Below are 12,005 nucleotides of genomic sequence, written 5' to 3' on the forward strand. Positions count from 1 at the left end.
CAGAATAGGGACAAAGGGTTTCTAAAGGTGCCCGAGCTCCCCGCTTCCCCTGTCGCTTCGTTCCCCTTCCCGCCAACCCGGGCCATCTGCGGGCTGTACCCAGGGCCAACCCTCCCCTCCAACGCTGCTCGTAGTCCCAGGCGCTCCCCGCGGCTGTCCGGGCTGGGCTCGGACCGGCCACTCCGCGGCCATCCTCATGCTGCGCCCTTCCCACGATGCAACTCGCTCCTTCGGCCCCGGCGGGGCTCTGGCGTACCCAAAATGCAGGCCCCAGCGGAACGCGCAGCCCTCCTGTCCTCCTCCGGTGCCCCTTTAGCCGCCCCACCCCCATCCCTAAGGGCTCTCATTCTCCAGCTGCCGCCGCAGCTGGGTTCCGAACACGCCGCCGGGCCCCGGGTGGGAGAGGGGCAGGTGCCAGGGCGGTGCGCAGCCTCCGCTCCCGGTGCCACCTTCAGTGCGCCGGGCACACGCGGGCCCCGCAACCCCTCCCTCACCCTTTCCCCGTTGCTCAATCTCCGCCAGCCGCGGTCGCTGCATCGTCAGAGAGCTGCAAGAGGGAGGCAGCAAGGCGCGGCCGCCAGCAGTGACACCATGTGACCGGCACGGCTCAGTGACACGCAGCTTTGGTTAAAGAGCGGGCGCACAGGAGGGGAGGAGACGGCGCGCGGGATAGGGAGGAATGGCCTGTCCCCCTTAAACCATCACAAGCCATGGTTGCGGAAGGGCCACGCGCCTCCCAGTAGGAAAATGACTCCGATTCGTGACCCTCAGCGCGGGTGCATGTAGATGTAAGTGCGAGGCCGGCGAGCAGAGTGTGAGTGGGGGTTGGTGGTGAGGGGAGATTCTGATGCAATCGGCCCGGAAAGGAGGAGGAGAGACAAGCGAGCGCGGACTAGGGCAGCCACGCCACTCCGCCTGAAGGTCGCCAGGAGCCTCCGCCCTTCACCTTCCTCGGAAATCCGCCAGGCCACGCCAAGCTCCCTGCCCAGCCCTGACTGACGGGAGCCACCTTTTCCCGGCCTCCGCAGCCAGACCTTGACACAAAGGACATCAAACTGCCGAGGGTAAAAACCCCGGAAGGGCGGACACATCCACGTCGCCTTTCGCCACCTTTCCCTTTATCTGCGGAGGTAAGGTGATTATCCGTTCCCTGGGAGGGCTGGGCAAGCGGCGAGGGGATGTTTAGATGTAGGAGGAGGCGGTAACGTAGAAATCATCTCTGCTGGCGTGAAAGCAGAGAGAGCTAGGCTGTGCCGGATGCTTTCGGATGTTGCTTTTAGGAGAGGAAAAGTCCAGGTCTCCTGTGCTTCCCGAATGCATGCGGCAGAGCGAGGAAACGCCAGGGCCCCCGAGTTCACCTTTGCGTGTGCTGTGGCTTACTTTTTGGTTTGTTTTCCTGTGGCTTCGGTCTGTTTTCTTGTGGCTGTGGCGGAGTGTGGTACCAGATCTGGTTCCATTTTTACGAGGGCCGGGAACCACGCAGGTCTGGAAGGAGAGCGCATCTGACCCGAGGGCGCGACCCTGTTCCAGGAGTGTTTGAATCCCCGACCTTTGGGGAAAATTTCCTGTGTCCGCAAGGCCTAGGGGAGATCGTGTGATGTCCTGGGGTGCTGCGTGTGGCCGGCTGGGTAGCCGCGGCGGACCACCAGTAAACCGGGGCGCGTTTGCCGTCCTTCCTGGTGCTCTGCCCCTCTGTAACGCGGGGAAGTAGGAGGGCGCGAGGAGAAATTACTAAAGGATGTTTGCAAGTGACTCACTGTCCTTTCCTGCCCTGAAGAGATTTTTCTAAAATGCAGAGGGTGGCGGGGGACAGGAATAGTGTTTTTTCGAGAGCCGGGATGTGCTGGAGCCAGCGAACAAAAGGCCACCTCTTGCGCGGTCTTGGGCGCTAACTGCTCTCGCTTCCAGTCCTACCTCCTTCCCAACCCCCGACAGCAAGCTCGCGTCCCTAAACATTGCCACGGAGGCCTTTAAATGCGTGGGTCGGTGCCGGGAGGAGAGCGCACCTTCGCCCTTGTGCGAACCCTTTGCCTCCTAAATTATCCACCTCCCGGAGAGTGGGGCTCCTCAGCACCGCTGGGATCCGGTAGGTTACCCGGCTGCCTGGGCGCCGATTCCCTGCCAAATCGCCCGCCCGAGGTTTTTGCTGAACTATAGTCAGAGAAGGCACAAGTGCATATGGCAGCAAAAGGAATTTCGCGGTAACCGCGTCACGCCGCTCCCAGTGCCTTTCACAGGCTGCCTTGGACTGGGGAAGGTGGTGCTACAATTCAGAGTCCTTTGTCTTGCTCTGCGGCGCGGACCCGGGGCTTATACAAACCCTCGTTCTCTGTTAGAAACTAACTGCCGCCAGGATTCGTCTACTTTCTCAGACGAATCCACAGTGATGTGTGTAGTAAAAGTGAAAAAAGACGCCTCTGCTAGAAAACGGTATTCATTTGCGTTTGGAAGGGGTTTTGACCTCTCTGCAGTGGGTTTTTACATTTTTCAATACAAGGGGGAGGAGGAAAATAAATTTACGGTTTGCAGAATGCAGGGCCCAGCGAGGGTGTAATTTGTCACCTTGATAAAAGAAACTGTGCAGCAACTCGTGCTTTTTCTGACGTCAGAAGGACAACGGAAATAAAACCTGAGCTCGGTGCGTGGCTGGCCTCGTTGTCAGATACCTCATGCTAGTTTGGTCCTCCCGAAATCTTGCAAAACAGCTAATTCCAGGGTACTGACCTGGTGTGGACCCCCTGGATTTTGGTTCGACCCCAGCCTCAAAATGGCTTTTCTCTTGAGAGTCACTCGAGTTTTCAGTATGTCGCGGTAAGCAATTGGAAACTGGCCTAGTTTGGTTTGAGGTTTTAATCTTGAGATTTATTCGCTTTTTTAAAAAATGTGGCCAATAACCATTTTCCACAGAGGGTTTACTGTGCGACTGGCAGCAACTAACAAGATTTGTTTCACCTTCTATAAAGCTTCCATTCTCAGGGGGAAACAGACTAGATAAATGTAGGCATATAAATTTCAGGTATTCTTAGTGCAATGAAGAAGTAAAACAGGATCATGTGATGGCGGAGGATGCTTGCAATAGAGTGACTCACCGGGAGGGCCAGTGTGAGGGTATATAACATTTGTCCTCAGACCCGAATGATGAAAAGGGACCAGCTATTTCTATAATTGAGGGAAGAAGGCCAGCAGAAGGAACAGGAAGAAGGAACAGCAAGTACTTACTGCACTCTTCTTTGACTGTAATATAATTGAACAGATAGATGAATAGATTTTAAAGGTGCTTTGGATCTTTAAACCTATACGTATGTTGTTTATGTATATTTTTTATGATGCTCCATGAATTAAGGCCATTTAATGAAAGGAGAACCATGTTTAGGAGTCCTGACATCTGACTGTTGCTACTCTTTTCTTTACTCTGGGTGATGTTTGTGGACGAAAACCGATTTTACTCATTGTTCCTCTAATGTCCAGCACATAGTACCTGCTTAATAAATACTTGTTGGATTGAGACCTTGGTCAAGCCATCTTGTTCATCTCTTTGTGATGTTACTGACCATCCCTTCCTTTCTATATCTCATCTGTTCCCCTTCTCGTAAGTTTGAAAATTAGAGTCTTTTTCTTCTCTGCTTCTCCTTCTCTTACTGCCCTCCCCACTTTGAGCAGTGACCAGGCCCTTGAAAATACCCCTCACACTTGTCCTCTTGTCTCCATTTCCACTGCCCAAGTTCAGGTCCCTGTCACCTGACCTAGACTTGGAGACATATGAAACAGATATAGAGGTGCCTTGAACAATCTCCGGGAAGTGGGAGTGGGCGGTGGAGAAAAATGCAAGCACAACACATGGTTAAGAGTGAAACAGCCAGTTACTGAGGTGCGACAGCTTTCCTGTTGGTCTCCTCCATACCAAATTATGATCCCCTAATTAAATCTCCATTCTTTCATGAGATTTATATTTCTAAAATTCAGTTCATATTTTGTTAAAGGACCTTGCTTTTAAAAACTTCCGTGGGTTTCCATTGCACACAAATACAGTCTAAATTTCTTAGTCATGCACTTAGGACCCTTTGCAATCTGCCTCCTCATCTCTTTCCAACTTTTTCTCTTGACATTTTCTTTCTCTCAGTTCACCCTATTCCCTCCCTATCACTTTTCGGCTTCAGAATGCCTACTGAAATCCTGTGTACTTGTGATGGCCTATCCCTGATGCCACTTTTCCACCTCTTGGGAGAAGTGTTCACTGATCGCCTCATTGGCATTTGCATGAAGATTTGTTTATCTTTCACGTTTTGCACTATTGTTACTCCAGATGATGGAAGGTGGTGAATAGGGGTTTAAGCTTTGAGTCAAATGTAAATATCAGGCTTCAACTTACTCACCCAGGAACCTTGGGTAAGGTGTTTGGCATCTCTAAGCCTCAGTTTTTTCATTTGCTTAATGGGAATGATGATGGTGGTGGTAGTGTTGGTGGTACCCATTTTATTGAGTTATGGTAAGAATTTAATTAAGATAATGATTGTGAAGTATTTGGTATAGTGTTAGCATTCCATATGTATATGTATTGAATTAAACCAGACTCTCATCTATCAGAGGAGGGAGAGAAAGTTGATCAGTAAAGTTCACTTTACCTCTGAAATTCTATGACTATGTAATCTTTTTAAAATACTTTTCTGAAAATAATATCTTAATGGAAACTACCTGGATCTTTTTAGTGTCTGGGAGAATATACATCTATGAAAGGTGGTGAGGAGATGGGAGAAGTAAGTGTGCAGAAGTACTTTGAAAACCTGTGATAGACTTAGAAAAAGACATCTTGTATGCACACGGAGTAATGTAATGGACTGTGGAGACTCAGAATCCAGAGGTTGGAAGGGAGGATGCAAGATAAAAAGCTACATATTGGGTACAATGTATACTACTCAGATGACAAGTGCACTAAAGTCTCAGATTTCATCACTTTCAATTCATTTGTATAACCACCAAAAATCACTGTTACCCCAAAAGCTATTGAAATAAAAAAATTTTAAGTAAAATTAAAAGATTAGCTTCAATAACCTACAAAAAGACACTGAACCTAAATTTAAAGTAAAATTTTAAATTTAAAAATATTGTTGTACTTATTTCTGAATATTGATCACATTTGTTTTCTAGTGATAACCTTACTAACTGCAGAGGAGTTCCCCTAACCTTGTTACCTTCCAAATCACTGAATTCCTCTAGTATTAGTAAGTAACTCTGTTTCAAGTGAGGTTACAATGTGTCTTTGCCAATAACTAGCTGGGTACCCTTGAGCAACTCATTTCACGTTTTTGTGCCTCATTTTCTCATTTGTCCAATGCTAATAATAGTATCAGAGCTGCCTACCTCCGAGTTGTGAAGATACAATGAGAGCAGAGGTGAGAAAGTCCTTAAACAATTCAAGATGATAGTCGTCTGGCATTGAGCACACTGCTAATCTTCAGGGTCAGGTGATGGTTTTAGATTAGTGAGTCTCAGAGCAGACTTCACACTAGACTCATCTAGGGTGTTTTAAAAGCTATCAATGCCAAGACTTCATCTCCAGAGATTCAGATTTAACTGGCCTGGGGTGGAGCCCAAATATGGGAGCTTAAAAAATATCAGGAGTGATTTTGACATGCATTGGTTTAGATTTAAAGCAAGGAAAACAAAACAAAATCAGAAATTAAATGAGGACCTCCATATGTTGCTTGACAAAGTCTTAGTCTTAGTGGTGTGAAATTATGAGCTTGACTGATTTTCCCCCTGATTTTACGAAACCAACCATTTGTTGACATCATGGAGCCACAGCCTCAGGTTACAGTTTATAACCTGAATTTTCCCAGGCATAGAAGCCTGTCCAGTGATACAGCCAGAGCCACATGAAGATTTAATGTGTGGATCTCAGTTTCCATCTCTTAGGAGTGATGAAGTTGGAAAAGAAAAAGACAATGGAAAGGAAAAAGAAAGGGATAGGCTATGGACCAAGGTATAGAAGAAAGAGGCTCTGGGTAGGAGACAGACAGGGCAGAGCACAGAGAAAATATTGTGCTTGATTTATTGAACCAGTTTTGTTTAGGTTGCAAACTGGTGGCTAAAGAGCCAAATTAAGCTTGTGAGCATATTTTATGTGACTTACACTTTCTTTTAAAATTAGTTGAAATTAGTTGCCAGAATTTCACTTAAAATTTAGATTTCTGGCATTTATTGAAAAAAAAAAAAAAAAAAAAAGACTGGTCTCATTCCTCCCACTGGTTGGAGGGAAATAGATGGGACACGTGTTCTCCAGTTCCTTATGTCCAGTCTGCTTTGCCCATTTATCTTGCCTACCTGAGCACTAGCTGCTTTTGTTTTAATTTTTATTCTAAATCTGGGGATCTTAACACTGGCTGCATATAAGAATGCTCTCCCCTGTACAGCATTTAAAATAACCATGCTTGGATCCTGTCCTATACCAACTAAGTCAGAGACTGTTGTGTGTGTAGTGTCCCCTTATCACTTTTTTTTTTTAAAGCTCCCCAGTTTGTTCCAGTGTCCTGTTAGACCTGAGGCCTACTGGCCTACCAAGGCAACTATTCAAGAGATTTGTCTACAAGTCCACCTTCTTATCTTTGACAGTGATCCATTAAGAAATAGTGTATAGAATCATTAATTCAGAGAACTGGGAGAGGTCTTTGAGAGAGCAGCCATTAATCCAATCTTCTTATTTTAAGGTGAGGAGATAGAGACCCAGAGAGGAGAAAGGAATTTTTCTGAAACTATAACCGTCATCTGGTATTGGATTATATAGTGTCTTTTATTACATTTTCTCTTTTCAAATAAAAGTCTATTTTTAAGGTTTCTTTTTATAAATGATCCTCTTTATATGCACCACTTTGAGAAACTTTAAAGTTCTCATTATTTCTGTTTTTCCTTGAGTATTTTGTTAGGAGTCATAACTTAGCTAGGGCTTAAAAACAAACACACAAAACTGTATCCATCTTTTTTAGTACAATAGCTATCCTTGATCAGAAATATCTTTAGAACAAAAGACATATGTATGCAAAGAAAGGGATTTTTCTCAAGGGCTGAAATAGTCCAGGCTGTTTTCAACTGCATGAGTTTTTAGTAATTATTTAAATCCATTAATTTTCAATTGATGAGAAATATTTTTATTTTTGTTGGTATTCACACTACTCATATACACTCACTGTTCTAATTAATTAAGATTCAATTCTTTTGGTGTTTTTTTAAAATGTAATATACAGTCTGTCCTCCTATATCCAGTTACAGGTAGACCTCATTAACTTTAGAGTTTATTGATATTTTCTGTCTTAAATAAATTGGAGTAGTTTCAAAAGTTCTGAAATATAGATAGATTAGTTACCAACATCATAAGCTGGTCACGTTGATAACAGACATTTAAAAGGTCATATGGGAACTTGAAGACAAGAGGAATTATGGAGCAATTAAGAGCAGGTGTTGGGATCCTGTTAAGATAGGATGCAATGGGCAATTTGTCCAAGGAAGTTAGTGGTTCATCTCCATGCCCAACAAAGAGAGGGTCCATACTCACCCCCTGTGAGCTTCCTTTAACACAGGGCTTCTTGTCCTTCACACTACTGACATTTGGGGCCAGATAACTCTTTGTTGTGTATGGCTGTCTCGTGCACTGTATGATGTTTAGCAGCATCCCTGGTCTTTCTCAACTAGATGTTTGCAGCACCCCCTCACTTATTGCAACCCAAAATGTCTCCAGGCATTGCCAAACACCTCCTGGGGGCAGGGAGAGGGACATAATTGTCCCCAGTTGAGAACCACTTCTTTAATACAACTCATTCTCTGGACTTTTAGAAATCATGCCAAGAATTCTTAAACATTCCAGGCATAGTGGCTGGGACAGTAATGATAAATACCTTCCATTTGTATAGTACTTTACAATATTAAATGTATTTTTACGTAAGTCCCACATGCCCAGATCAAATGCAAAGGAAATTATATGGTAAACTTAATGAAAACTATGAGTTAGGGTTATCCACATTGCTTCATGTTCCCATTTTTGTTCTGTTTTCCATGGGGAGATGGCATTTGTGATGTTCACTGAATATATTGTCTACAGGCAGGGGATCATAGCTTTCTTTTTAAATTTAGTCCTCATTTTTATTGTTAACACGTGTTTATTGTCACCATGTACTAGACCTTTGAGGTGTATGGTCCTTGTCCCCAAGGAATTGAAATAAAAAGATTACTAAAATATGAGAGCCCTTGCTATAAGCCAGTGAGTACACAAAACTGCTGTAAGAATTCATCACAGGTAAACAGTCAAGCAGGTTCTCAACTGGGGCAATTATGTCCCTCTCCCTGCCCTCAGGAGGTATTTGGCAATGCCTGGGTTGGTCATTGGAGAAAGGCATCACAGAAGAGTCGGCTTGAATTTTTTAAAAAAGCAAGTAAGCTGGGCTTTGAAAGAAAGGTCATACTTAAGTTAGCATAAGCTTCACGGGAAGGTAGAGAGAGTGTGTCCAGGACCAGGGGCATGGTGTGAACAAAGCAGAAAACTGCGTAAGAGTAGATCCATTGCACGAATGGAAAGTCAGAAGGAATGTAGTGGGAGCATAAGTTAAAGAGAAAGCTGTCTGAGATTCTAGAGGTTAGACCTCATCCTGTAGAGGGAACAGTTATGATTGGCAAGGCAGAAAGTGGAATGTGCAAGACCGTATTTTCAGGAAGAATCTGCCTCTATAGGTGGGAGAGGGCAAGAAGCAGGAGGTAGCATGGCGGAGAGTGACTGTGGCAAAGTTCAAGCTGTGAAACTGTAAGGAATAAGGGAAAGGAAAGGGACTTTGTGAAGGAATGTTGGCAGGACTTGGCAACTGATTAGATATGAGGCTGTATGAAAGCCATACCCAAGTTTCAAGTCTGAGTGACAAAGAGAATGTGCATTATATCTTTAACAGAAATAGAATGCTGGCATGTGAGGTCAGGTGATGCGTTCTGCTTTAGGCATGTGGAGTCTGAGGTAATGACAAACATCTTAATGGAGTAGTCCAGAAGGCAGCGGGAGTCTGAAAAGAATTTATGGAAATGTTTCTGAGAAGGAAAGAACCTGAGAGATCACCTCTCCCTCCTGCCCTATCATTTTACAGATGAAGAAACATGTGATATGTTAAGTGGCATGATCATGATCAAGTTGTATTTATGAGGGAGATCCTATTTCATAATGCAAAGGAATTCTAGTTTTATAAAGTGAAAAAGACTGGGAAGAAAGAGCTGAAAGATGCTTTTGTAGAATGAAACTTGACACTACAGCCCTGAAGCCCTAAAAAGGAAAGAATTTGGAATGTGTGGAGCAAGAAGAGTGGAGGCCCAGAGAGCTACTTCTACACAGAAAGTTGAGAGGAGGAGGGATCTGGCAGAGGAGACCAAGAAGCAGCTCTTGGGAGGATGCATTGTGGAGTTATTTGGGAGAAGTCAGAAAACAGGAACAATGGTTACAGTAACTCACAAGACCCCGGCCAGACACTCTTCTAAGTGCCGCACATGTACCAAGTCGTGGAATCTTTATGATTGTATCAAATGAGTATTTCTTTAAGTCCATTTTACAGATGAGGAAACTGAGGCAAAGAGAAGTTAACTTTCTTGCCTGGGGTTACACAGCTCCTAAGTGGTGGAGCCAGAATTTACTAATCAGGCATGATTTCAGAGGAGTGGTGGCAATAGTAAGTAGTTTAGAGACTGCTAGCAGTAAAGAAAGGGGTGTAGTGATAGTTCAAGGTTCTAGATAGAGTTATATTCCAGATAAAGAGCTCTGAGAATGATGGATGTCAAGAAGTCAGGGAAGGCAGAGAGGAATTAGAGAAACAAGATCCTAGTGGAGGAGCCGGGACCTTAAGCACAGGTTAAACCAATAGTCTTGGGCAAAAAGAGACTAAAACCACTTATTTTTCTGAGACCACTCACTAGCTTCCCAGGTTTTTCACTACCAAAGGCCATTTTTATTATTCCCCACCTTTCAAGAGCCCCAGATTTTCAAAGATTTTGATGATCAGCTTTAATTTTTTATTTTAATTAAAGTATAAATTATATGCAACGCAGAGTCCAGATATTAAGTATACTGTTTAGTGAGTTTTGAGTGTTGACTTTAATATATTAATTCATTTCCTATTTTTATTACTCGTATATAAAATTGCCAATCAAAATTTAGGATTATCACATCAAGTTAATGCAGTCTTGCTAACAGTATGGATACCTGACCATTTAGTTAACCTGTTTAGCCTGTTTGAGGCCTTTTGAAATATAGGTACATATTAGTTCTTAGATCCTTATCACTATCATCTATGAACCCTGAGAATCCAAGAACCCCAAGTGGGTAAACAGACACAGTCAGTTATGGGACTAGCTGGCCCAGAATTATAGGACCATTGTTGACCTTAGGCTTAACCCTTTCTTTCTCCGCTTTAAAAATTATGTGTATTTAAGGTGTGCAACATGATGTTCTGGTATACATATGCATGGTAAAATGGTTACTAGAGTCAAGAAAATTAATATATCCATCATCTCACATGGTCACTTCTTTTTTGTGGCAAGTGCACCTAAAATCCACTCTTTTAGCAAAAATCCCAAATATACAATACAGTATTACAGATATATACAGATATAACATTCCTAATCCAAAAATCCAAAACCCTGGCTGGGTACGGTGGCTCACACCTGTAATCCCAGCACTTTGGGAGGCTGAGTTAGGTGGATCATCTGAGGTTAGAAGTTCAAGACCAGCCTGGCCAATATGGTGAAACCCCAACTCCACTGAAAATACAAAAATTAGCTGGGCATGATGTCATGTGCCTGTAATTCCAGGTACTCGGGAGGCTGAGCCAGGAGATTCTCTTGAACCTGGGAGGCAGAGGTTGCAGTGAGCAGAGATCTCATCACTGCACTCCAGCCTGGGTGACAGAGCGGGATTTCATCTCAATAAATACATACATAAATAAATAGGTAAACACATTCAAAAAGTCCAACACCCGCAATGTTCCAAAACCTAAAACTCTTTGAGCACTGACATGATGCCCAAGTAGAACATTTTACATCTAACCTCCTGTGATAGGTCACCGTCAAACTGCAGTGAAAACTTTGTCTTTATTAAAAATATTATGTAAAATGCCTTTAAGGTATATTTGTAAGGTGTATACGAAACAAATGAATTTCAAGTTTGGACTTGGGTCTCATCCCAGTGTATCTTATAATATGTATGCAAATATTCCAAAATCCAAAAAATCCAAAATCTGAACTACTTCTGTCAGAGGCATGTGAACCAGAGCAACTCCATCTTAAATAGGAGCTGGGTAAAATGAGGCTGAGACGTACTGAGCTGCATTTCCAGATGGTTAAGGCATTCTAAGTCACAGAATGAGATAGGAGGTCAGCACAAAATACAGGTCATAAAGACCTTGCTGATAAAACAGGTTGCAGTAAAGAAGATTGCTAAAACCCACCAAAATCAAGATGATGATGAGAATGACCTCTGGTCCTCCTCACTGCTACACTCCCACCAGCACCATGACAGCTTACAAATGCCATGGCAATGTCAGGAACCTTATATGGTGTAAAAATGGGAAGCATGAATAACTCACCCCTTGTTTAGCAAATCATTAAGAAATAACCATAATCAGCAACCAGCAGCTGATCTGCTCTGTCTTGGAGCTGCTCTGTCTATGGAGTAGCCATTCTTTTGTTCTTTTACTTTCTTAATAAACTTGCTTTCACTTTACTCTATGGACTCATCCTGAATTCTTTCTTATGCGAGATCTAAGAACCTCCTCTTTTGGGGTCTGGATTGGGACCCTTTTCCTTAATATCTTTCTGGCAACGACGAAGGGGCTATAGTGCAGAAACCCCCAGTAAGTGTTGGAGTCTTGTAACATCTTTCTGGAGACCGTGGAAGCGAATATTGTGAGGAAACCCCTGATCCAAAGGCTAGCTTTGGGTAAGTGGTGCGGTCCTGTAATATCTTTCTGGCCACCACAGAAGCAACTAGT

At 43.8% G+C, this 12,005-nt stretch overlaps 1 protein-coding gene across 4 annotated transcripts in view; it reads left to right on the plus strand.

The window, feature by feature from the left end:
• Positions 1 to 226: 226 nt before the first annotated feature.
• The window catches only part of SLC38A1 (solute carrier family 38 member 1), an 87,222-nt gene continuing 75,443 nt past the window's right edge, over positions 227 to 12,005 (plus strand). For 2 of the 4 annotated variants that reach the window (XM_033222326.1, XM_033222325.1), the window contains exon 1: positions 612 to 1,130. The gene's annotated coding sequence lies outside the window, so the exon portion shown is untranslated. Of the gene's footprint in view, positions 1,131 to 12,005 lie in introns of all 4 variants that reach the window. The other 2 variants (XM_033222324.1, XM_033222327.1) reach the window with 2 other exon arrangements.

The sequence above is a fragment of the Trachypithecus francoisi genome, unplaced genomic scaffold (assembly GCF_009764315.1).
Source record: "Trachypithecus francoisi isolate TF-2019V2 unplaced genomic scaffold, Tfra_2.0 Lachesis_group11, whole genome shotgun sequence".
NCBI classification, from domain to species: domain Eukaryota; kingdom Metazoa; phylum Chordata; class Mammalia; order Primates; family Cercopithecidae; genus Trachypithecus; species Trachypithecus francoisi.